Source organism: Callorhinus ursinus, unplaced genomic scaffold (assembly GCF_003265705.2).
Source record: "Callorhinus ursinus isolate GAN/ISIS: 27379988/994484 unplaced genomic scaffold, GSC_fseal_2.0 scaffold30, whole genome shotgun sequence".
In the NCBI taxonomy this organism is placed as follows: Eukaryota; Metazoa; Chordata; class Mammalia; order Carnivora; family Otariidae; genus Callorhinus; species Callorhinus ursinus.
In genome coordinates, this window is record NW_027397092.1 from 8,778,384 (window position 1) to 8,804,700 (window position 26,317).

Here is a 26,317-nt window from a genome sequence, read left to right on the forward strand (position 1 = left end):
TATCTTTAAGGATACCCTAGGAACTTGGAATTATCAAAATTTTTTTGACAAAATGCTTTTTTTTTTTAAAGATGTTATTTAGTTCAAATAGAGGGAGTGTGAGAGAAAGTACATGCACGGGGGGGAGGGGCAGAGAGAGAGAGAGAGAGTCTCAAGCAGACTCCCTGCTGAGCACGGAGCCCGGATCTAAGGACCCTGAGATCATGCCCTGAATCGAAATCAAGAGTTGGACGCTTAACTGACTGATCCACCCAGGCACCCCAACAATATGCTTTCTTTTCATGTCCTACAAGTTCTTTGCTTGAGAGAGAACGTAGGTATATTTTGTGGAGAGTAAAGCTGGCCATTTTTCCTTCTTTTATAAGCAGTAAATCTTCAAGTGTGATAAAGAAGGAAATGCAATACTTTTGCTGCTTAAAACTCCAACTGAAGGCCTTAATTCTATCCTCTCTCTATGGGGTGTGTGTGTGTAGGTGGGGCTAGGTACCCAAGGTGAGCATGCAGGAGAGTGAGAGGAAAAGAAAGAGAGGAATCAAAATATTAAGGGAGACACTGGGATATTTACACTGTCTCAGATGTGAAATTAAAGGTCCCCAGAAATTTTACTTTCTTTCTTGCCTCAAACTCCCACTTGGTAAATCCAGATTTTTTTTCTAAGAAATTTATGGTAGTCTTAGGCTGAAGTCATTTTGAAGTGACGCCCCCCCCCCATTTTAACAGAAATATAGGGGCAAAATTCGTGTTGGTTGTTTCATCCTGTTTTTCATCGAAATCATTACAGTTGTTGCATGCCTAAATGATGGAAAAAATATTTACTTGTATCAACAGAGATCTACATTGAACAGAATAAAGTTCTGGGGGAGAAACGTGACACTGCTTTGGAAACATGAAAAATATTAATAGAATATAAATATCTGAAGAGTGGCAATGATAGGAAACATAAAAACTAACTGTATTTGATATATAATATAGATGATGAAGAACTGTGATTTGTCTGCTTATGTTGAGACATTATGCTGCAAAACGAGTTTTGGCTGAGATGCCTGTGGTTTTTCCTTCATTAACGTAAGCAATTTCCATACTGCCAAATTTTTCTTACAAAAGAATATGAAAATCTCATTGGTTTCCCACCTGCACTACTTGCCAGTTTTAATCTATAGCAATTTCTAGGCCTAAGTTTAACAAAAGAGTCTTTACTGAAGTGTTTAAAAATGTAAACCTTTACTCCTATCCCTATCTAAACATGGGATTTGATCATATATTTATGTATTTATACCATATATTTATACCTATATTTCATAAACACTTATCGGTCTTTGAGGGGTGGGAGGGAGGTATTCTTAATCTAAACGGAGTTTTTTGAGGCAGAGTAAAAAAATGGTTTGTTGGTTGTCAATGACAGTATTTATAGTTTGCTGTATTGTAGACATTTCTTTCATTTATTGAGATAGGATTAACTTTGTTTCCTGTCTGGTACTGGAGCCTGGGATAGATCAGAAACTTTGGGATATGTAATTTGAGTAGGCAAATTATTCTCTAGTCAGAGCATGCAAAAATCTTAGTTGCTTCTGACTCTCTAATAAAATGATGGTGGTGTGGCAAACACAGAAGCAGTTCTCTTATTATCTGTACCAAGTAATGGTAGTCACTTCTTCACCTTCAGTTTTGGAGAGTGTGAAAAGAGAGGTTAAAAAAATGTAAAAAACCTATTGTAATAATAAAAAAAACCAAAAACAGCATCTTTCCATATAACTACACCTCTTAAGTTTACACATTAACCTTATCATCAGTCTGGTACAGTACGGAGGGAGAAAAAGATAAATCCTCCATGATTTTAAAATGCATCTGTTTCATTGGAGACTCTTAAGTTTTTCCTGAGAGGGAGAGAGAGAGAGAGCGAGAGAGAGATGGAGAGACTCATGTCTCTTGATACAGTGTATCAAAACATAAATATGTTTGATAAATGAATTTTTAAACAGCGCTGGGCTGTGATTGTTCTTCATGCACACCTTTAATGTCTGACTTTTGAAAGAACTTTAGACAATAAGTAATATTAGGTAATAATTAACAATTAAAAACGTATTTTCGGAGTCCTCTGCAAATGCCTTCACGGTGGATCGATTTCCACAGCGGTTTTTCAAACTGACACATCTTCATCCCACTTAACCATCTGTAAAGACAGAGTATGGAATCTTCTGCCTTCTCTGTGTGGGCAGATGGGACTGCAAAGTGGAGTGAGAAAACACGGGTTCCACCTTGTGTTCTACAACTTGATAACCTGAGTGATGTTTGGCCTCTCGAAACTTCAGGAGGTTCATTTAAAACACTGAGATAGTAACTATCACGTTACACAGTTCCAAGGACTGATTACCTGAGCTCACAAATGGAGTTCTCTATAGACCGTAAATGGGATGCAAACGTGAGCCACAACTCAGAGTTCCAAGCGGCTGCATCCCTGCTGTAGCACTGAGGTCACAAAAAAGTCGGAAAATGTCAACCCGGTGAGGTCACTCCCTTAGGCCAGGGCCCCAAAATTCTGCACCTGGAGGGCTGTGCTCGGCAGATCCTCGAGAACCTGACTTGGCACAATGGCGCCCTTAGACTCTTTGCTCACCCAAGCCACGGAATTTTTGGTAGCTGTCCTTAATCACGGGAGCATTTTCTTCCAGTTCCCTCCCAGAGACCTCACCAAGCCTCTCCTCTCCTAGCCTCGCCCAGGGAAACATACCCGTATCCACTATTACTCCACGCTCCCCCTCACGCACCGCTCGTGCGGAGGTGGGGATGGAGGAGGGGCTTGGCTTTTATACGCCTTGCCAGCCAATGAACGTGCTGCCTTTCTTCCGGTCGGCGAGCCGGCCAATCCGAGCAGGTCGCTGTAATCTTCGGCTCTACTCGGCTCTTTTCGCTGATGCGGGAGCTTGGGGGCCGCCGCCGCTAGAGAGACGCTTTCCTTTTTTATTTTTTTTCCATGTGTTCACTTCCGGGTCCGGCGCCGATCCGGATGCCCGAGGCAGAAGGATGTTTGACCTCCGGATAAGCGAGGCGCCGCTGTGCATTCATTCCCGGCTGCATCGGTGGCGACAGCAGCGGCCCGGGCGGCGACTCTCCGGCCAGAGGCGGCGGTAGGAGGCACCGGCAGTAGTGCAGGGAGCGAGTCCGAGCCGAGCTGCGTTCCCTCCCTCGCTCGTTCCTTCCCCCCCCTACCTCGCTCGCTCCCTCCCTGCGTGGCTCGCTTTCCTCCTCCGGTCGCCGGCGGGTGTGATGTGCCGCCGCCGCTGCCCCCGCCGCCGCTGACTGACGGAGCAGGGGGCGCCGCCCGCGCCCGGGACCGACCCCGCAGCTCGCGGCCGCGCCTCTGAGGTAAAGCCTCCTCCGCGGTGGCGCGCGGCCGGGTGGCCCGGGCCCGGCGGCAGCCTCGGCGGGGCCGCTGCTCCCCTCTTCCCGGGTGGGGCTGGGTGGGCTGGGGTCCCGGGCTGGGAGGGCTGGGGTGCGGCGGGGGCGGCGCCGCAGGCGGGGGCCGCGGAGGACGAGGGGTGGGCGAGGACCCCGGCGGGCGGGCGGCGCGGAGGGAGGGGCCGCGGCCGGGGGGGGAGGGGGGGGGTGGTGAGGGCGCCGAGGGCTGGGCGGCCGGGGAGGGGGCCGCGGGCGGCGGGCGGGGCGGGTGCAGAAGTTGCCGAGCGGTGCGGCGCAAGTGGGGACGCGGGGGAGGTGGGCGAGCCGGGAGAAGGCGGGGGCTTCTGCGGGGAGGGGTTTTGAGGTCGGGAGCGCAGCCCCGGCGCTCCTGATTGTGTCCAGACAATTACCCTCGGAGTGGGGGTTTGGGCAGGAGGGAGGGAGGCATCGGGCTGCTGGAAGGAGGTGTCAGGGGCCAGCATTCATTTCAGGGGTAAACTTCCCGCTGGGGTGTCTGTTGGGGGTGGGGGGCAGGGATTTACCTATTTGATAGAGCTTCTGACTTAGCTCAAAACTTAAGGCATTAGTCGGGGGTAACAAAATTTCTCTGCTGACTACTGTTAAGGTGCTGGTTTGTTTGTTTATCCCACATGCAGGGGAAGTGACACACCGAAGCGTCGGTGCTCTTGGTCCACAGCTCCTACATTTCTTTTCCGTGGGGTGGTGATGGAGATGTGTGTGTGCTTGTGGGGTGGGGGTAGTTAGGCCTGTATTAGGATCATTCCAGTTTTCCCAGGAAAGGAGGAAAAGTTAATGGGTGGGAGAGAAAGAGAGAGAGAGAGTCTGTGTGGGAGATGGCTACTGTTGCTATACTGTGGGAATTAGTTGTAACTCTGCTGTAATGAGTAGGGAGGCTGGCCAATAAGTGACCCCCTTTTTAACCTTTTGTTTTAGAACGTCGACTTTAATTGGAAAATTAAAAACCTGATTTTTAATAAGTTAAGAAAATCAGTCAATATTTCTTGGGCAGTTACTGGTGAATGACATTCGCTCACAGTAAACGATGTTGAACTACGTCTGAGTTGGAATACTTTTTAAAAATAAAAATATTTAGTTTTTAAACCCGTGGATTTATTTTTGAGCAATATTTGCTTTCTCTCTAAATAAAAAGTGGAGGAAAAATAACACAAATTATAAGAATGAGTTAGGGTTAGAAAGATAGGAGGCCAGTTTAGGAAACCATTTTCCACCAAAAATCAGATACAGTTGGTGACATTCTTAATAACTTTTTTCGGGGTGGGGTGGAGAGTTCTGCCTAGTGTATTTCATAACTCTTTCCAAACTTTGCTCCAGCTGTATTCTGAGCTAAGATAAAGTATCTTTTGTATGTATTAGCCCTTATCATTGCACATTAAGGTGAAAATCATATTTATTGGCATTGAAAGGAAGATATTATCAAATCAACTGCATGGCTTTGGCATAGATTCTCTGGAATGTACAGACACTTTGGCTTCCAGGAGCTTGCATTTCTGCATATGCATCAGGTATTAGTACTTCTTATTAGAACGGGGACAGAAAGATTAATTTTAATATTGATATATATGAGACTTTTTGGGGGGATCTTAGTGATAATCTTCAGTGATGATTTATTGTGCTCTACTGCCATTCATCAACTCAGAAATTAATGCATTATGTAATTATTGTTTTCATTGTTAAATTTACAAAGGGTTAACTCTTACCGAAATCTTCAACACATGGTATTCATTTATTCCTTCAAATAAAAAGACTGGAATTAAAATCAAGGGATAGTTCAGTTCAGCCCAGACCTTTACTCTGTGGTGAGGATGGAAGAGTGGTTAGAATATGAAGATGAATCAGACCTAGTAGCTGTCTTGAAGGGAGAAGCAGACATGCACAGAAATAATGGCAACACAGGACACCTGTGGGATTTATTAGAGGTGCATGGAAGCATGGTGTGTGTGTGTGTGTGTGTGTGTGTGTGTGTGTGTGTGTGTTGTGTAGAGAGAGAGAGAGAGACTAATTTTTGACTGTGGAATTATGAATGACTTCAGAGCTGCTAGCACTCCATTTGGGCATTAAAATATTTTAACGGGCGAATGAGGGCTTGGTGTGTGTGTGGGGGGGGGGAGTGCTTAGTTTTCTAGGCAAAGAGAACAGCTGGAGCACAGGCATGTTGGTTGGGTATTATGGGGACTGTTGAGCTGCACATGAGGCTGCTGGGCCAGGAGGTCTTTATGGGAGAAGAAGCTGTGAAAATAGGTGGAGATCAGGCAGTGGAAGTCCAGAATGCCTTGTATTTAAAAAATGAGTCAGTTTGAGGTATAAAGGTCCAAATGTCCAGATTTTATGCTTCTAGGAAGTAGGTAGGCAAATAAGGATAGTAAGTTCAAGGAAACAAACTATAACAGAATAATCAACTTGTTATTTATGGTAATGGAGGAAAGCAGAGAGGTATACAATCTACAACACTCCATACCTGGCTTTATTATATTTCTGTACTTGAATTTGAATATGGGTGTGTCTGGAAATCTGGTAAGTGGTTGTATATGAAATGAATCCAGGGTGTAAAAATGAGCCTCTGGAAGAAATGGGAAGCTTTCTGTTTATTTCTCTGTCCCCTCTGTAACCCCCTCTGTACTGGCAATAGGCTATTTTTCTGGTGTAGTTTATTGATTCAGAGTTTTTCAGAAGGGAACAAGTGGTTGTTTAAGTTTTGGAGGGTTTCCCAAAAGGATATTTCAAACTAAATTGAGGGCATGCTGCACTGTTAAACAACAAAACAAAACACAGATCATTGGATAGTTATATTATTGTTAATGCATTTGAACGTGAGATTCACTACGGATAAAGTGAAACGTAAGGAATCTACATACAGGGAGAATTGACCATGACAGTGGGATGATGAAATGGGAAATGTTCACGGTTCCAGATAATATGTAAGGTTTTTAGTTATCTTAAATATTAAATGACCCTAAAATAATTTAACCCCAAACTTTATCTCTATTAAAGAAGTACTTAGAGGGCGCCTGGGTGGCTCAGTCGGTTAAGCGTCTGCCTTCGGCTCAGATCATGATCCCAGGGTCCTGGGATCGAGTCCCGCATCAGGCTCCTTGCTCTGCAGGGGAGCCCACTTCTCCCTCTCCTCCCCACTTGTGCTCTCTCTCACTATCTCTCTCTCTTTCAAATAAATAAATAATACTTAAAAAGAAAAAAAAAGTACTTAGAAAAAGACCACCGTCACAATGACAGTGTTTAAGTCTACGTAGACTCACCTTTCTGGGAAGATTGTTTGATGGATTTTACTAACTATTCCCCTCTAGGTATCCAGAAAGGGTATATATATTATAACTGAATTTGTGAACCTGCGTATAACTGAATTTTCATGAACCTTCCATTTAAAACACTAATACTTGTTAAAATTTATTTTGTTTTTTTTTAAAGATTTTATTTATTTATTTGAGAGAGAGAATGAAATAGCACATGAGAGGGGGGAGGGTCCGAGGGAGAAGCAGACTTCCCACTGAGCAGGGAGCCCGATGCGGGACTCGATCCCAGGACTCCAGGATCATGACCTGAGCTGAAGGCAGTCGCTTAACCAACTGAGCCACCCAGGGGCCCACTTGTTAAAATTTATTAACTGCCTACTTTGTATGGCGACAATAGATGATACTGTCAAGAGAACTCTTCTTGTTAGATGGTGTATAACTCTTGCTTTTGACAGTTGGAAATAGTCATCTAGAGTTTAAGCAACCTTTTTAAGGTATAGCACAGTGCTTATTTAATTCATTTTTTTCCTGACTTCAGAGTCTTAAACCACAGATAATCTGTTGTTTTCGAATCTTCCGTCCTCTTCCTTTGTTTGTGTTTTCTTGAGAGGTTGGCACTTAGTGGTATTGATTGGTATTGTTAGTATATGTTTGAGTGTTTCTTCAGGATGGAACTTTTTTGGAAATGGCAATTTTGGGGGTATCTGTAGTTCTTTAATTGTAGAGATTGCGTAGGAGCGGACAGTATGGTTCTAGTGACTAAAGCTACCTCAGAGTGTCCTTTTGTGATGATCTATAGGGCAGAACCATATTTGGGATTCTTAATGTGTAGAAATCAAGTGTGTATTATCCATGAATGTGAAGTGACTTGGGAGACGCTCTGCGTTACTCAGAAAATAAGGAATGAGAGAGAGAAAAGGACAGATGAGTTTTACACATACATTACAGGCTGCTATTAGCCATGTTTTTTCTAGCTCCCTTCTCAAAGCTGGGATTTAGAAACCATAAATGTTTCCTAAACTATAGGGTTTCCTCCTCTTATGGGACCTTAGGAAGGTGTGTAGTGATTTGTTCTTAAACTATAGTAAGTGATTGGTTATATTCTCTCCTGCCACTCCCTGCCCATCATCTTTGTTATGAGAAAGAATTCTTAATCAGTGATCTTGAAGCGTTTATGTATTTGGTAGAGAAGACACACACTTTGGTCATTTTCTTGGCTAATGATGGATCACACGGTTATAATTTAATTTAATGAAAGTCTGATTGCCTTTAGGATATAGCTCAGTTATATCCACATATTCCTAAATCACATCCACAGGTTTTATAGCTTTCACTGGAAGTAAGTAAAATCTTATGATACACTTTTTCTTAAGATAATGATGAATTGTTAGAAGGTTGATTGGTGGGTAGAATAAGTAAAGACTCTTGGGAACAGCCTATTTCAAGAGACCCTGTTTTAACTGACCTGTTCGACCCACTCAAAAGATTGATACTCTTCATTCATTTGCTGCTCGATGCCCGTGCTATACTAAATGGCAGTATACTACTCTCTATAGTTTGTTTTGGAATTTTTAATCCTACTAGTTATTTTATACTTACCAAGAATTATTTGTGTTTGCCCCCAACAAATTGTTGATGGCACTTGTACTTGATCTTGTAATTACACAGTTTAATGAAACATTATTTAGTGAAATACGGAGGCAAAAAGTTATTTGTGTAAGAACCTCTGGCTCCTTTGAAAACAGGTGAGTAGCTAAAATAATTATAGTTAAAATAGATGTGGGTGAGATAACTTTAAACAATGAGTGAAATCCTCATTAAACCCTAAAAATCTAAAAAGAATCTGCAGTAAGATTGCTTTTAAGTTTTGCAAGATACCTACCTATCCATGTTTAAAAAACAGAAACTGGAAATCACAGGTGACGTACAATAGGTGTGGTTTTGCAAGAAAGACAGTAGAACTGTGATCTGTAGACCAATACTTGAAGAAAAGGCCGTGGCTTTGCATTAAAAGATTGTCTTGGGAGTGTACATTTTTTATGTTTTAGTTGCAATAAAATGTTCAAGATATGTAGATATTTTTATGATTCCCATTTCATGTTTTTATTTTTTAAAGTTTTTTTAAATTTTATTTATTTGAGAGAGCGAAGGAGAGCGAGAGAGAGAGAGCGAGTGTGAGAGAGCAGGGGGAGGGCAGAGGGAGAGGGAGAGAGAGAATCTCAATCAGACTCAGTGCTGAGTGCAGAGCCCGACTCGGGGCTCAATCTCACAGCCCTCAGATCGTGACCTGAGCCGAAACCAGGAGTCAGAGGCTTAACTGACTGAGCCACCCAGGCACTCCATGATTCGCCTTTTAAACTAACTTAGGAACTCTTGGTTAATAATATGTTAAAGAGAGTATCTGCTTCTAAAATATCTATTTTATACCCTGTCTTAGAGATTGATTTAATAGCATCATCTTATAAAAAAGAAATTCTGGTATTTCTGACTGTATTCATTCATACCTTAGGGTGAATTGTTTAATTATCTAGTGAGGTGATCAATCTGTGGTTTTCACATATTTCCCTGTATGGTCGTTGATCTCATTTCGTTTCTACCTTTCAGCTTTTATATAGAGAGGAGCCTTCGTAGAATCCCAGCATCTCCTCAACCTGAGTAGGGACTGCTGGAGTCAATTGGTAGAGGAAATTGTCCCTTGGAAGAGGAAATGCCATACCCTTGATGTGTACCAGGAGTGTTTGAGCTTGGTGCAAAGCATGCTGGTCTAGCAGCTTAGAGGAGCTGCCCTCCTGAGCCCTCTTAGCTCAGCTCAAGTGAAAAGGAAAACTTTTAGGTTATAGGAAAGGAGGTCCAGGCGGGGAAAGGAAAGATAGATAGGTTATGCTCTTTATCTTGGTGTTGCTGCATTTTAATGCCTGAAATGCAGTAGTTTCTGGTATGGAACACTAAAGTATTGAGGTAGGGCTAGTTTTTCAGAGCTTTGGTCTGCCTCTCTGTGATTTTTTTTGGCTCTGCTCTCCTCTTTGTGTTGGATTCATCCTCAGGCTTGTAGCAAGATCACATCTAGACATGCATTGGCCAGGAAATGTTTTGCACAAGCTTACCAGCATACTTTTCCTTTCATGTTTTATTGACCAGAATTAGGTCATGTGTATTTCCTAACCAGTCATGACAAGGGGAATAGGGTTATCATGGTTGATTTCTGTTAAATCAGGATATATCCCCCTGCAGTTGGGGATGGGGTCACATTTTCCTGAGTTACATTGTGGAGGGAGGATATTTTTAAAAATTGTGGGAAGGAAGAATATGGGGGAAATGGATGTTAGAGAGGCAATCAATAGTGACCACTATATCTACTTGTTTTGAGAATGAAAATAAATAATGCATATAAATGCACTTTGAACTTTAAAGGGTTGTACAGATGTAGTGGATGAAAGATTAGAAAGCTGCTTCTATGTTGCTATCTTAAATGTGCTCAGGTATGAATATTTTAGGAGCTTAAAACAGTGTCAGTTTTTTTATTGACTAACTTTGCCTCAACGAAATCAGTTATTCAAGTTGTAAGATCATATATATCTTTTTTCCACGAAACTCATAAAGCTATTATAACTTTAAGAATTTCTACCTGTCAACTTACTTAAATTTTTTTGAGTTGCTGTGCTCCCTCCTTTCCAAAAATTGCCCACATCTTTGATCTTGTCAGGTTTCTTTCTTTTTCACACTTAGAGGACTGAGTTGAGGAAATGGGAATTTGTCAGTCAGAGGAAGGGTTTATTTTGAATCACGGAATCCTAGTGAGATAGGAGGAAAGGACAGTTTTTACCTATCTTTTTTTTTTTTTTAAAGATTTTATTTATTTATTTGACAGAGACACACCGAGAGAGGGGACACAAGCGGGGAGTGGGAGAGGGAGAAGCAGGCCCCCCGCAGAGCAGGGAGCCCGATGCGGGGCTCGATCCCAGGACCCTGGGATCATGACCTGAGCCGAAGGCACACGCTTAACGACTGAGCCACCCAGGCGCCCCCCAGTTTTTACCTATCTTGAGAGAAGCAAAAAACTGGTGGGGGAATGGGGAGACGGGAGAATCCCAGAATTTTGGAATTGAAATGAAATGGATCATGGGAAGGTTGAGGGAAATGCTCATGTCACACACCTGGTGGGTAGACTCTTAGTGTGGCGCTCTTTCTGACCCAAGAGGCGGGAGGCCACGAAAAGATTTGCTGGCTTTGCAGTTTTGCTTGAGACCATGGGGTAGTTCTGTAAAGGAGTCGGCCAGCTGCTGTTAGAACGATATATGTTTCCAGGCTTTGGAAAATTTTAGCTAGAGATTTGGTCTTTTTTTTTTTTTTTTTTTTTTTAGTAAAGCAAACAAACTGACAGATTTTTAAATCTTCCCTCAAGCACAGCAACACCTGCAGACGGACAGACAGACAAGTAACCTCAAACCTGGCCTGCTTAAATGAAAATGCAGAGGCAGAATGAGTGCTTGGAACAGCTTATGTATGTTTAAATTCAAGAAAGTTGTTATCTTAAAGATTTCTGTGCCTGTAGTATATGTAAAAGAAGGCATGTGTGTGTGTATTATACATATATATTGAGATACATGCATATATTATATATAAACACAGGATTTTAATTGTAATACTTCTCATTGTAATTGTGGTGCTTGTAAATATACAGAGTAAATCCAGCCACCCTCTGCAAGGGTATTTATGTTAATGACAGTTATTTATAAACAGTGAGATTTGGGGTGATTTTTATTTTTACACTTTTTATACTTCTCTATATTGTTTGGATTTTATGCTCTAATTAATCATTATTATTTACCGTTAGGAAAAATAGTAAAGTTTTTTTTAAAGAGGAAGAAAAAGTAGAATCCTGGGGTAGGATGTTTTTTATCAACTTAGATTTTGACACACTTCTGCTTTTATTTGTATATTACCTTAAATAAAGTATGTCTGGAATGCGGGGCTACTTTGCAATTGTCTTTACTTTTAGAATTGTACTTTTTAAAATTATTTACCTTAAAATTTTAAGTTGAAATTGGCCATTTGATACCTTTTGATACAAGTGTACTGTATAAAAGTAGCGGACTTATGAATATTTTGTAGTTATTAATCGTGTTACCTATTTTTAAGATTTGTTTATTTTTGACTTCAGGTGGTATACTTGGCAGTGAATTAGAGGACGCTGTATTAAAGTCAAAGTTATAGTCAGAGTTTCCTCTAGTAAAAAAGGGAAGTGACAATGTTTTTTTCCCTTAGAGCCAGTCTGTGTCATGTTTATTTTCTATTTTTGTGAAATACTTATATTCTAGCAATGAATACTTTCAAATGGCAGGCAAATATAGTAGGTAATGTCATAGGTAGAGAAGAGAGAAAATTGTGTTATTCTTCTAGATTTATGGTGTGCAAATTTCTGGCTACAAGACCTTTTAATAAAAATCCTGATTTGAAAAACTAATGATGTATGGTGATTAACATAACATAATAAAAAAAAGTAGTGATATACATATATGCTACAGTTGTATTATATATGTGTCTGTGTGCATACACAATGAAATATTATTCAGCCTTAAAAAAAAAAAAAGTCCTGATTTGAAGTGCAAATATAACCTTGTATTGTTTTGGAGGTGAAACTAGTAGATGTCAGTTGTTGGTGACATTTTTAGAAACTGGTATTTGTAGATGCATATTTTTATAAGACATTATTTTATATTCTTTTATTCTAGAGACCTGAAAACAATGTAATCAAAAAATGTATACATCTTAAAGATGTGGAATCTTGTAATGCCAATTTTCATTTAAAAAACTGTAGATTATTTACTGAGTTTTTTTTTCCTGACATATGAATGTCTGGGCATATTGTGGCTCATATTCTTTTATACATTTGAGGTTCTGAAAGTATTTGTGGTTAGTGACATATCAAAATGTAATCAACTTTTTTTTTTAAGATTTTATTTTATTTGAGAGAGCAAGAATGAGAGAGAAAGAGTACATGAGAGGGGAGAGGGTCAGAGGGAGAAGCAGACTCTCTGCTGAGCAGGGAGCCCCATGCGGGACTCGATCCCGGGACTCCAGGATCATGACCTGAGCCGAAGGCAGTCACTTAACCAACTGAGCCACCCAGGCGCCCTGTAATCAACTCTTTAAAATCATTCCTTTGAGTATTTTCTGATACTCTGTTAAACGTTGGTAACTGAGTATGTGTCATATGCATGTTTATTGTATGTTCTGCTGTTGATACGCATTTTAGTTACCAACTACTGATGAAGTTGTTTCTGAAGTCCAGTTGAAAAATAAAGTCCTGAGAATTGGGAATGAGAATGTGAGATAAGTCAAAATGTCTTTTACTATAGGCACTTGTTTAGAATCTTCCAATTGAAAATTAGTAAATTTTTTTCTGTGACAGAGTAAATGAGAACAAAAAGGGGTAATTTTTTAAAAAAGATTTTTGTTTATTTGAGAGAGAGAGAATGAGAGAGAGAGAGAGAACATGAGAGGGGGGAGGGTCAAAGGGAGAAGCAGACTGCCCGCTGAGCAAGGAGTCTGATGCGGGACTCTGTCCCAGGACTCCAAGATCATAACCTGAGCCGAAGGCAGTCGCGTAACCAAATGAGCCACCCAGGTGCCCCTAAAAAGGGCTAATTTTAAAGATAATCCTTGCTGTCCTTGCTGTAAGGCTGGGAGTGCTACCACTGACTAGAAATAAGAGAAAAGTGTTTGTGAAGAAGGCTGTGTGTACCAGTGGTTCTCAGCCCTGACTTGACATTTACATTTTTGGGGGACCTTAAAAAACATGATGAATAAAGGGATTTTACCCCTGCTAATTGATATTTGAATCTGGGCCTGGGGCACTGATATATTTTAGGGTTTCTATAGGTGATTCCAGTGTGTGGCAGGGTTGAAAAGGACTGATTTCTCCTTCTCTTTTTACACATCTCTTAGCTCTTAACTTTAAAGTTCTCTTTTTAATTGGGACGGGGTGTGAAAGTGAGACAAGATATGCATAGGAAACATTTGCAAGAGGACCAGGTTAAAGAATCAACTTCTCTTCATAGTTTCGTACCCAGAATCCTTAGTGATGCCACTATATTCATTGCTTATTAGCAGTTTTTCCTACACAGCACCAAAATTAGAGGATTTTTGAAGTTTGGAGTATTTGTTAAAGGGAAATTTATCAAGAATAAATTAAAGCATCATCTCAGATGCCCCTGAAAATCTTAAGAAACCTAAAGTGATAAAAACAGTGTATCTTAATGTTATATAAACTATAAGAAGGTAAGAATTGTTGCTAATCAAAAGTTTATTAATCATAGCTTATATTTATCATATTTATAATATCATTGAGTTGTATTTTTCCTGGAACATAAGGTTGAAATAGGCCTTAATAGTTTAGTGTAACTGCATGTGTACTGCTTTACTCTCTTTAATACCATTGTTGATGAGGAATATCTCTGTTTTCCCCTAAGTGGAAATAATTTACTTCAGTTATAGTACATTGTGTATATAGTATGTTGCCTATATCCTGTGTAGTCAGTAATTGTATACATGTAAGTGCACTATGATAATACGGTTTTGTGATTATTGTATCTTGTCATTTATGACAATCAGGGTCTTTTTTTTGTGTGGGTGCCACATTTGGTGTAGCTTCCTAGGTCACAAACACCCTTACCAGTTACAGTCTTTTGTGATATAATGAGAACAAGCCATTTTATGATGAGTTCAATATGCTAAATTCCATTCAAGGAACATTGTTTGCCTGGTGGCAAAATTGGGTTTGGCAGTTCCTCTGTAAATTTCAAGGATTAGACTTTTGTAAACTGCCCTAGAAGGACAATTTGTGGTAAAGAAATTTAAGAGCGGGGGCGCCTGGGTGGCTCAGTTGGTTGAGCGACTGCCTTTGGCTCAGGTCATGATCCTGGAGTCCCGGGATCGAGTCCCGCATCGGGCTCCCTGCTTGGCAGGGAGTCTGCTTCTCCCTCTGACCCTCTTCCCTCTCGTACTCTCTCTCTCTCATTCTCTCTCTCTCAAATAAATAAAATCTTTAAAAAAAAAAAAAGAAATTTAAGAGCGGATAGAGAGTAGAGGACATGTTCTGTGTGAACTTGGAGAAGACTTTTAGAATTATTTTGTGTTTCACCAAAATTCCACAAGAAAATCAGCACATGATAACAAGGCTCCCAGTAACACTTTGCACACACAGTGATTGAGCAATGGGTACTGTTCTTTAGGACCATAATTTCTTATCAACACTGTTTACATCCAGAATGCTCTGAAAACCAAAAACATTTTCTTGTATGTTTGGCACAAATTGGTTTTTTTTCATAAAACTTGTGTTGAACTGTTATGTCTTTATTTCATGGATTTGTTGGTTTCACTGCAGGAATAGTCAATGTTTGATTATAATATACTGTTCCAGACTTCTGTGTGTCGTCCCAGCCTTTTTACAAAATATGTGGTGTATATACACTGTGTCACCTGTCAAAAATCCCCTAAAATTCCATATTCCAAAACATGCTTGGCTGCAGGAACTTTGGAAAAGGGCTTGTGGAAACTGCATTAATTTGCTTCTACTTCTTGTTTCTTCATAGAAACTACTCAGCATCTTATTCCTCTGAAATGGAGTTTCAGTAAGATGCTAGTAAATTTTAGTGTTTTTTTTTTTTCTCTCGTAAATACATACATACCAAGGGGCACTTTATTTTAATCTGTATTTGTTTAACAGTTGTTGAAAGCTTTTCTATTTTTTTTGGCACTAAGTTATTAACCCTGGTCCTGTGGGCCCCAGTGTGGTCCCAGGAGCATTGTGTAATTAGGATGCTCGGGATGGAAAATGTTTCGGGTAACTGGCATAGCCGAGTATTCATCACACAGTTTAGTCCTTGGGGTTATATAATTTTACCTCTGCACATGGTAACTTCATGCCAGAACACCTGCAGGCAGTCCTCTTTTCACATATCTTGGCTTCCTTTTTTCACAACAGAAAGAAGCAGGGGTGTGGTTGTAATGCCTCTGTTTTAGTTTCCTTAAACTTCCTTAATTTGTTTTTTAAGACTTCACTGCAAAAATCTATATACTTAACTCTGGCTTTTTTTTTTTCTTCCCCTGGACCATCTTTTCTGTTTTTTTTTTCTTTTCTCTCCTTTTATTACTCCACCCTCCCCTTCTTTAAAATATTTATCTCAACAAGAGAAGTTCATGGTTATGGTATTCTGAATCAGAAAAAATGCCCTGCTGGTGGGAAAGGTGACATAAGTCTGCATATTCTGGTATCTCTCCCCCCCCGCCCCCCCAGGAGGACCTTACTATAGGGGAGTGATTATTGTACTGCTTGATAGTGTTCTGTGTACATGGTCTTTGCTTTCTTTGCCTGCCTAGACACTGAGGGGTGATGGGGTGGTGTGCACTGTGGTACACGCTTTTTCAGTTGTGTTTTTGAATTCACCAAGATAGTGGGTATTTTACTGTGTAGTTACTAATGGAAGATTTAGAGCTTACATAGTTAGGTTATGTGCACTTGCTGTGTGCACTGAAAAGTGCTGTAATTCTCTTGTACATAGCATACTTTATATTATTGTTTGTTTAAGCTGTGTGATGTCAGGGATTGTGATTGTCTTGTGTGCCATTTCATTTCCTGTATTTGGCACATGATAGACCTCTTATAATTACTTATTTGTTGAATGAATGGATTAATCATTTCATCTTTTTTATTAGGGAGAATTAACATGGAAGAACCTTGATTAAATGCCTCCTGAGGCACTGTGCTCACTCCAAACCAATTTAGTGTGCATCATCATAGTTGTGTGAGGTATCTCAAACAAATAAATTGGCCCTACTTTAAATATGCTAATAAACACAAGCATCTGACATAGTTACTCAGGCTTAAAAGTAGAGAAAAACTTTATAGAAAGGTTTTCTTTTTTTAAATAGCAGAAGGTGAAATTAAAGGCATTTATGGGCTAGCCAGAAAATTTGAAGGAAGTATTCAATTTTTTGAACATTTCACTTAATTATGATTTTGTCGCAAGGTATTTTTTTATATTAGATAAATTTTTTCCTGTTTTTAAATTTTTGCACACTAAAGTTCACTCTCCCTACTATTAGTGCACGAAACAATTCCATTAGCTCCAGATATTTCCCTCCTGCTGCCCGTTTGTAGTCAACCCCTTCTCCTACTCCCAGCCCCTAGCAACCCCTGATCTGTTCTCAGTTTCTGTAATTTTGCCTTTTTCAGTTTCAGAATAGCATATCAATGGAACCATGTGTTATGCAGCCTTTTAAACCTAGCTCCTTCCGCTTTGCATGGGGTATTTGAGATTCATCCAGGGTGAAGCATGTGTCATTTCTTTTTGCTGCTGAGCAGTATTCCCTTAACTGAATGTACCTCAGCATGTTTATCCATTCACCATTTGAAGCATTTGTTTCCAGTTTTTGGCAATTAGGAATAAAGCTGCCCCAAACATTTGTGTGCATTTTTCTTCTCTTTTTGGTAAATTGAAGTTTTCATTTCACTTGGTAAGTTCCTAGGATTGGAATTGTTGGTCATATGATAAGTATATGTTTAACTTCATGAGAAACTGCCAAACTTTTCCTAAGCAGCTGTATACTGTTTTGCATTACCACCAGCAATGTCGAAGAGTTCTAGTAATAAGCAGTTCCTGAAATTTAAATTTGCTATCTTGAATTACTTTTTAATAATTAGCTTGTCAGTTTGGTTGCACACCAAAATATCATGACCATAATATTTATTCTGAACGTGATCTTTTCATTGCCATAGACCTATCAGATAGATAGTGATTTAGGGGAACCTCAATTTTTAGGGAATGCAGTCTTCATGATGTTTCAGGGCTTTTCTTTCTGGCTCAGGTGAGCCAGCCCTGATCTCTGTAAGAAAAACTAGGCGCCTGGGTGGTGTAGTCTCTTAAGCTTCCTACTGTTGGTTTTGGTTCAGGTCCTGATCTCAGGGTCGTGAGCTTGATCCCAACGTCAGTTGGGTTCTGCACTCAGTGTGGTCTGCGTAGGACTCTCTCTCCCTTTCTCTCTGCCGCTCCACCCTACTCTTTGTCTCTTTCTCAAATAAATAAATCTTAAAAAAAAAAAAAAAGAAAAGAAAAATTAGGCCTTAACCCTGGTGCCCATATTGGGACTTAAATTGTCTTTCAGTTCTGTGTCTTTGTCTTCTGGCTACAGCATTTACTTGGAGAAGGATTTTCGTGGTTTGGTCTGGGCAGAAAGAAATCCATAGTCTGGAGAAGTGGTAGTTTAAGCTTTTCTATCAACTTATTGCAAGTTTCATTCTAGAATCTTATAGAAGTCAACTTGGTTATTCATGATTGTCGGTTATAATATCAAGTTCTTTCTATGATGAGAATTGACAATATCAGCTTCCTAAGTAAATTCTCAAATGTCAAATTCTTTTTCTTTTTAAAGGTTTTATTTGTCAGAGAGAGAGAGAGAGCACAAGCAGGGGGAGGGGTAGAGGGAGAAGCAGGCTCCCCATTGAGCAAGGACTCCAGGATCATGACCTGAACCAAAGGCAGACACTTAACCAACTGAGCCACCCAGGCATCCCTCAGATGTTGTTACTCTTGAGTGAACCTTTTAATTTTGTGACCTTTGCCTTGACGTGACGGTTATTTGTAAATATATATTTTTACAAATTTAGGGAATTAGCACTGTAGTTAAAAAAATGTAATTTCATTATGAGAACTGTGTATGAAGCAGCTACTGACTTTTCTGAAGTACTTTCTCATTTATCTGGCATAATCAGTCAGCGACCTGTTAGATAAATTAGGAGATTGAATCTATACTAAAATATTTTATTTTAGTATTCTTTTAAAATGATCAGCTTTATGAGGTAGTACTCTTCTCAGTGTTTTCTAAACATACTCAGATCTTGCTGAGTCAGGGTTCTCATTCTGCACATCAGTTATAAAGTGTGCTGTGATGTATAGATTGTCTGAATTTATCGAGGTGTAAAGGTTGTCTTTGTTCTCTGTCATATTTTTACTAGTTACTTCAATTGTTCCTACTATGTTTGATTTTCTAAAAATAAACTTACTAGAATTATTTTAAGATTAAAGTAAAATATAGTTTAGGGGCTCTTTTTGTTTAATGAGCAAAATATGCATTTTTGTGACTTTTAGTGCATTTTTTTCCTTCTGGTTCATAGCTATGTTTTGGAGATTTGAAACTACAGTATAGGGGCACCTGGGTGGCTCAGTCTTTAAGCGTCTGCCTTCAGCTCAGGTCACGATCCCAGGGTCCTGGGATCGAGCCCTGCATTGGGCTCCCTGCTCCCCCGGAAGCCTGCTTCTCCCTCTCCCACTCCCCCTGCTTGTGTTCTTGCTCTCTTTGTCTCTCTGTCAAATAAATAAATAAAATCTTAAAAAAAAAAAAGAAACTACAGTATAAATGACCTTTGATTCGTGAGGTGTTACTCCACTTGTTGTATCTTCTTAGAGCTGTAAATTGCCTGCCTGTCCATACCTTTTTTCCTTCTTTCTTTGAAAAAGACATGATCTTATAAATTAACATTCCTAAACTTCTAAGTGGTAGTTTGTTCACTCATTCATTCATTCACTCATTTATTCAACAAACTTTTAATAAACATCTGCTATGTATTATGTGTTATAATAGATAATGAGGAGATTGAGTTCAGTAAAATATCCTTGCCCTTCAGGACATCAGATAAAATAAATGGGCTATCTTAAGGTTAAAAAGTAAAAACATTGTGCCTTGTCTTTCCTGTAAATTGGTTGTAAAATGTAAAGGTTTCATCAGGTTCACTTTAAATTTTTTTTCTTCCATCAGGAAGCTCAAAGGTTATCTTTTTTTTTTGAAGTTGGCAGCAAGTGATACTTGCCTACTTCTATTAGTTCATTAGGAGTTGCATAGTGACAATATTTGAATTCTATCATTTCTTACTTATTAGATGGGAATATATTTAAAGAGAAAATTCCTCTCATCAGTTAGGGTTGATCCTCATTATTAACAGATTCTATATTTGCAGATTTCTCTGCTTGCTAAAATTAATTTGTAACCCCCAAATCAGCATTCTTGGTGCTTTTCCAGGCATTCATGATATGCACATGTTCAGATCGGCAAAAAATGTGTATTACCCAACATGCATGTTCCCACCCAAAGCTGAACAAGGTGATGCTCTGCCTTCTTGTTTTGCTTTTTGGGGTCTGTTTAATGCTTTTTTGGGGGTGATTTTGCTTTTTGAAATGACCCCCAAATGTAGTATGGAAGTGCTGTCTAGCGTTCCTGAACTCAACCTGTATGATTTGCTTTATTGAAAAAAATGTGTGTTACGTGGGCTTAGTTCAGGCATGAGTTTTAGTGCTCTTGGCTCTGAATTCAATGTTAATGACTCAACAATACATATTAAATAAGGCGTCTTTAAACAGAAACATCCGTGAACAAGACTGTATATTAATCGTTTGATGAAAATGTTGTGACCAGAGACTTGCAGGAACTGAACCCTTTATCTTCCCTAAGAGCATTGGTCCATTGTTCCTGTTTCAGAGTTTGCTACAACTTTATAGAACGTAACTCCTGGGAACCAACTGTTTTTAGTTTTGCTCAGGTACAGAAGGATATCCTTTTTAATCAGTATAAAAAATATACTTCAGCGCCATGGGAGTCATGAAGTCGATAGGCTTGAAAGGGCATGGTGAGACCTGTTCTGGGACAGGTTCATTGCTATATCCCCAGACCCTTGGACCGTGCTTGGTACAGGGTAGATATTCAGTAGGTGTTTGTTGAATGCAAGTGAGTGCCCCAAAACAGAATATGACTTTCCTTGACAGCGTGGAGTTAAAATTTAATACTGTTCCTATGATTGGGATTTGCAGCCATATTTGTATTCTTATAGTGAGGTGACCTGCTCATAGAGATTGATATTGTGAATTTTTCATTAATAGAAATTTCCTGTGACCTCTACTTGATTTTTCATCCCCATCATGCTTAAAGGGGCAGGAGATGAGGGTGAGGTATGCTTCTCTGGCTGCACATGTAATAAATGTTTAGGGGGCTGGACATTTTCAAATTAAACATTCCTTCCTATTCCAACCATTGAGATTCCTTAGCTGCGGTAAGGGGTATTACCAATGAGAGTATAAATTTACCTGTGAAAATAAAAAGAGGAGGCACAAAAGATATTTTGAAGACCTATGATATAGTTGTATCCTAGTTACTAGAAGAGAGTCAGACCTGGATAGTTAGAAAATTTACTTAATTAGATATTCAGTAATGTTTATGTTTATTAAGAAAATTTCTCATTAAAAATTGACTCAGTTATAACATTATAATTTAGCATGTTTTGATACTCCTATGCTGTCATGTATTTATTACATCTTTCAAACTGAGAAATACTTTTTGACCATAACTCATAGAAATCTGTTTATCACAACCTGTAAAAATGTATTTTACATTGTGACCCGTGGATACATATACATTGATATAAAGAACAAAAACAAAATCTCATTGAACAAAACTATTCTTTTTTTTTAAAAAGATTTTATTTATTTATTTGAGGGAGAGAGAGAGAATGAGAGATAGAGAGCACGAGAGGGAAGAGGGTCAGAGGGAGAAACAGACTCACTGCTGAGCAGGGAGCCCGATGTGGGACTCGATCCCGGGACTCCAGGATCATGACCTGAGCCGAAGGCAGTCACTTAACCAACTGAGCCACCCAGGCACCCTGAACAAAACTATTCTTTACGACATATGTGTATTCCATTTTATTTTCTGTATAATACTATTTCATTTTAAAAAGTGCTGCTCAAGACTTCTTACATTAGTTTAACAACCCACTAATTTAGGGTCATGATCCACACTTTGGAGAACCCTGCTCTAATAGAACTGGTGGCAATTTTTAGACTAGAATTTCCTGGATCTTGATAGGAATATACAGGGGGCATCACTGAAGTCAGGTTTCAAAAATGTAAAGTACTTTTGACTATAGTTACTAAATGTTTCTGAGACAAAATAAGTTTCTGTAGTATGTAATTAGAGAAATTAATCTCCATTTTTGACATTACAGTTAATGATTTAGCTTTTAAAAATAAGTATTGAGTCTTTTCTTAGACAACCACAGTTGAGCTCATGCCAGAAACCAGTAACTGGGACACTTGCTGCTAATAGAAGCATGTGATATACCGGCTAGCCATCACATCACAAATATTCTTACTCATTTAAATTTCAGAGAAGCCTGGAGACATATATTGTAATGTAATTTTTAGAGACTGAATAAGGCATTTGAAACACTGAATGGGTCATTTCATACACTAAATATGGATTTTTTCATTTAAGTTATAAAGCAGTGACAAGTTATTAAGATATCAATGCTGTGACATGTAACATGTGAAAAACAATTTTTAAAATTTACATTACTTCTAATTTTGTATTTGCAAAAAACATTGACTAACATATTGAATAGGAAAAGGTAACCATAGAACATTTTCACACTTAATATTACAGATACATGGAACAATTCTGTATGTATTGCAGCAATATTTTAGAAGCTAGATGGAGTATTAATAAGCATTTTAAAAAATTTAGAACTGCTCATTAATATTTGAAAGCTTTCGCTAACTCTGGGTGGTTTTTTGAGGTAGAACATACTATACTGATATGTTCTCAGACTACTTACTCTGTTTTATGTAGTTGCAATCTAAAGAAGGTCAGTTGGCTCTGTAATGTATTAAATTATTGGCCCATGAAGATTAGAGAATCTGATTTTCTCTTTTATGTTTTGAAGATTCATCATTGATCATCAAATTAGAAGTATGCCAGTGGCCTACATTTCTGTTCATCTAATCAGATTATGTCTAATGTTTTCTGTATTTAGCAGCTCTTTTTTTAAAATCTTTATTAGTGGATGTTATGACATCAAAATTGTATTCGTTTATGAAAGCAAAACAATTGATTATTTGTATTTGTATGTCAATTCTTGAGGATAATTTAAAAATACATCCCTTTAATAAATTATGTCTTTTAAATGTAGGTATTTAAGTCAGTATGCTGAGAATAGTGATAGAATCAAACCTAATTTGTAAATATTTTGTTACTCTTTATGCACACTCATGTAGCTTTATGCACATTAACTATAAATCCATGTCCATTCTTTTGGTTATAGATGGTTTAGGGTTTTAGTTAAAAGGGTAGTATCTCTTAAATAAAAGTTAAAATATCCTTAAGCCATATAGATCATTATTTAATTTGCGTTATCAGGTGTATGCTAGACATATTTGTATGATACTTTGTTCTCTCAGTTTTTATTTCTCTAGATGCCTGATTTTTAAGTTTTCAAGCTGTGTTTTTCCATTCTCTTCCTTGTAGTTTTTGAATTTAAAATTTCTCAGAGAAATTTTCTGTTACTACTATTGACTGCCTCTGTAGGTATAACACAGTACTAGGATTATTTGTGGGCTTTTAGCAACCAGGGTAATTTTAATGGTCATTCTGAATCTTGTATCTGCTTATATTTCTGTTTTTGCTTGACTGTTAGAAGTCAGAAAAATAAATTTGTTAAGTATGGGTACTGAACTGCATGGTATACATTTTGTATTTAGTATTACATGGTTATATTTCCAACATGACCTAGCTTCTTGCCTGATTCCTTACTTGAAATTTTTCTCAGTTGTTTTGTAGTGTGTGTATTGTAAACTGCCCTAAATACTTTTCTCTAACAAGGTTGGCTTTTAAATAAAGTACAGATATTATTTAGTTTTTAGGATAGATTGTTGCTAAAAATGTATCTATAATTTCGTGAGAAAATGACACACTTTTCAGTGGTTCTTAACTTTTTTGGGTAATATAATCTTCTTACAATCTGTGGAAAGTTATGGATTCTGTCTTAAAAAAATGCTCAGGAGGTCCATGGATTTCAGGTTAAGAATTCCACAACTGTTTCCAGTGTTAGTGGATTGTATTTTCATTCAAAGTAAAGTAAACCAAACCAAAACAAAAACTATGATTTGTAGAGGCACTTACTACTTTACTTTTCAATAACTAGAAATATTCTTATTGGATTTTGATGGTGATTTTTAATTATTATAGGGTGAAGGCTACTTATTTATTCATGGTAGAATTAACATTTTTATTAAATTAATGACTGCTAGCATATTAAAATAATAGAGAAAGATGTAAAAGTAATAGTATCTTGCCTCATATCTCTAGTATTTGAATTTTTCAGTAGATAAAACCACTTTTTTTTTTTCCTTGAGGAAGAATTAAAAGCCTGTCATTAGGTCATAAGAGGAGAAAAGATTCCTTTGTAAAGGATCGTTTAATTAGGATCATAGATAAAAAAAAATTTGGTATTTAAAGAATGGGTCATTTTGATATTTTTCAGGAAGGAATACTGGGAAGCTGAATAGCAGTTCAGTAAGTTTTCACAGACCTTAATATTTAAGTATATAGATTACAAACTTTCCCATGACTGGTTCTAGATTCCTCTCTCCCAAACCCCTTATGTTAATTAACTATCTCTGAATCTGAGGATGTATGAAAGAACTTTTAATTATTTCAGTTTTAAATGCTTTAGGAGTTATTTCTGTAATTTAAAATAATATGCATATACTGTTCTCTTTAATTCTATGTCAAATTATTTTAAGTAGGCTCCATGCCCAGCATGGAGCTCAATGCAGGGCTTGAACTCACTACCCTGAGATCAAGACCTGAGCTAGATCAAGAGTTGGACACTCAACCGACTGAGCCACACAGGTGGCTTTTGCCCCTTTGTGAAATTAATAATTTTTTTCTAATTTTAATTTAATTTTTTTCCAGCTTTACTGAGGCATAGTTGACAAAATTGTATGTAAACTGTACAATATGCTGTTTTGTAGACATTGTAAAACGATTATGACAATCAAGTTATTTAAATTCATTACATAGTTACCTTTTTTTTTTTTGTGGGTAGTAAGGATAGTCATCTACTCCCAGCAAATTTTAAATATACAATACAGTTTTATTAAAATACAATACAGTATTACTAACTGAAGTCACCGTGCTGTACATTAGATCCTCAGAAGTTATGGATCATATAACTGAAAGCTTGCCCTTTGACCTACATCTCTGCATTTCTCCTAGCCCCTGGCATCCACCATTCTACTCTGTTTCTATGAGTTTGACTTTTCTTTAGAGTCTACAAATTAATGATTCCCTATAATATTTGTCTTTCAGTCTGGTGTATTTCACTTAGTTTAATGCCCTCGAGGTTTATCTATGGTGTCCCAGTGGCAGAACTTAACTTCTTTTTTTATGGCTGAATAATGTTCCATTGAATATAGCCAGTTTTCTTTTTCCATTCATCTGTGACAGACACTTAGGTTGTTTCCATATCTTGGCTATTAGGAAGTAGTGCTTCAATGAACATGGCAGTGCAGATATCTCTCTGAGATACTTATTTTAGTTTCCTTTGGATAAATACCCAGAAGCAGGATTACTGGATCATAGGGTAGTTCTATTTTTGATTTTTTGAGGAACCTCCCTATTATTTTCCATAATGACTGTACTAATTTATATTCCCATTAACAAGTGTACAGTGGTTTGCTTTTCTCCATATCCTTGCCAACATTGGTTAATTCTTATCTTTTTGATAATAGCCGTCTTAATAGGTATAAAGTAATACCTGATTGTGGTTTTGATTTGCATTTGCATGATAACTAGTGATGTCGAGCACCTTTTTTGTATACCTGTTAGCTGTTTGTATATCTTCTTTGGAAAAATGACTATTCAGATCCTTTTCCTATTTCTTAGTCACATTATTTACTATTGAGTTGTATGTGTTCCTTATATATTTTAGACATTAACCCCTTATCAGACATAGGATTTGCAAATATTTTTTCCTATTCCACAGGTTGCCATTTTATTTCATTGGTAGTTTCATTTTGCTACAGAAGCTTTTAGTTTGATGTAGTCCTACCTGTTCATTTTACTTTTGTTATCTATGCTTTTGGTATCATATCCAAAACAATCATTGCTGAGACCAGTGTCAGGAAGCTTTTTTTCTATGTTTTCTCTTAGGAGTTCTGGTTTCAGGTGTTATATTTAAGTCTTTGGCCCATTACGAGTTAATTTTTGTGAATGATGTGAAATAGGGATCCAGTTTCATTCTTTTGCATGTGGATGTCTAGTTGTCCCAACACCATTTATTGAAGAGGCTGTCCTTTCCCCATTTTATGTTTTGGTGCCCTTGTCAAAGATTAGTTGATATGTATATGGATTGATTTCTGGGTTCTCTGTCCTGTTCTATTGATTTATGTGTCTTTTTTTTTTTTTAATGCCAATACCATATTGGTTTGATTTCTGTAGCTGTGTAATATAGATTGAAGTCAGGAAGTGTGATGCCTTCAGCCTTGTTCTTCCTCAGGATTGGTTTGGTATTTGGTCTTTTGTGGTTCTCTGAATTTTAGGATTTTTTTTTCTTTTTTTTGTTCAGTGATAAAAGCCCTTGGAATTTTGGTAAGGATTGCATTGAATATGTAGATCACTTTGGGTTATTTAATCATAACAATACTAATTCTACCAATTTAAGAATATAGGCTATCTTTGTTGTATTTGTGCCTCTTCAATATTTTTCATTAATGTCTTAGCACGTTTCAGCGTATAGGTCTTTCACC

At 38.1% G+C, this 26,317-nt stretch overlaps 1 protein-coding gene across 8 annotated transcripts in view; it reads left to right on the forward strand.

Annotated features, from left to right (window-relative positions):
• Nucleotides 1-2,902: 2,902 nt before the first annotated feature.
• Nucleotides 2,903-26,317, forward strand: part of CSNK1G3 (casein kinase 1 gamma 3) — a 107,863-nt gene continuing 84,448 nt past the window's right edge. For 4 of the 8 annotated variants that reach the window (XM_025860857.2, XM_025860859.2, XM_025860858.2 and 1 more), the window contains exon 1: nt 2,906-3,363. The gene's annotated coding sequence lies outside the window, so the exon portion shown is untranslated. Of the gene's footprint in view, nt 3,364-26,317 lie in introns of all 8 variants that reach the window. The other 4 variants (XM_025860861.2, XM_073878592.1, XM_073878593.1 and 1 more) reach the window with 2 other exon arrangements.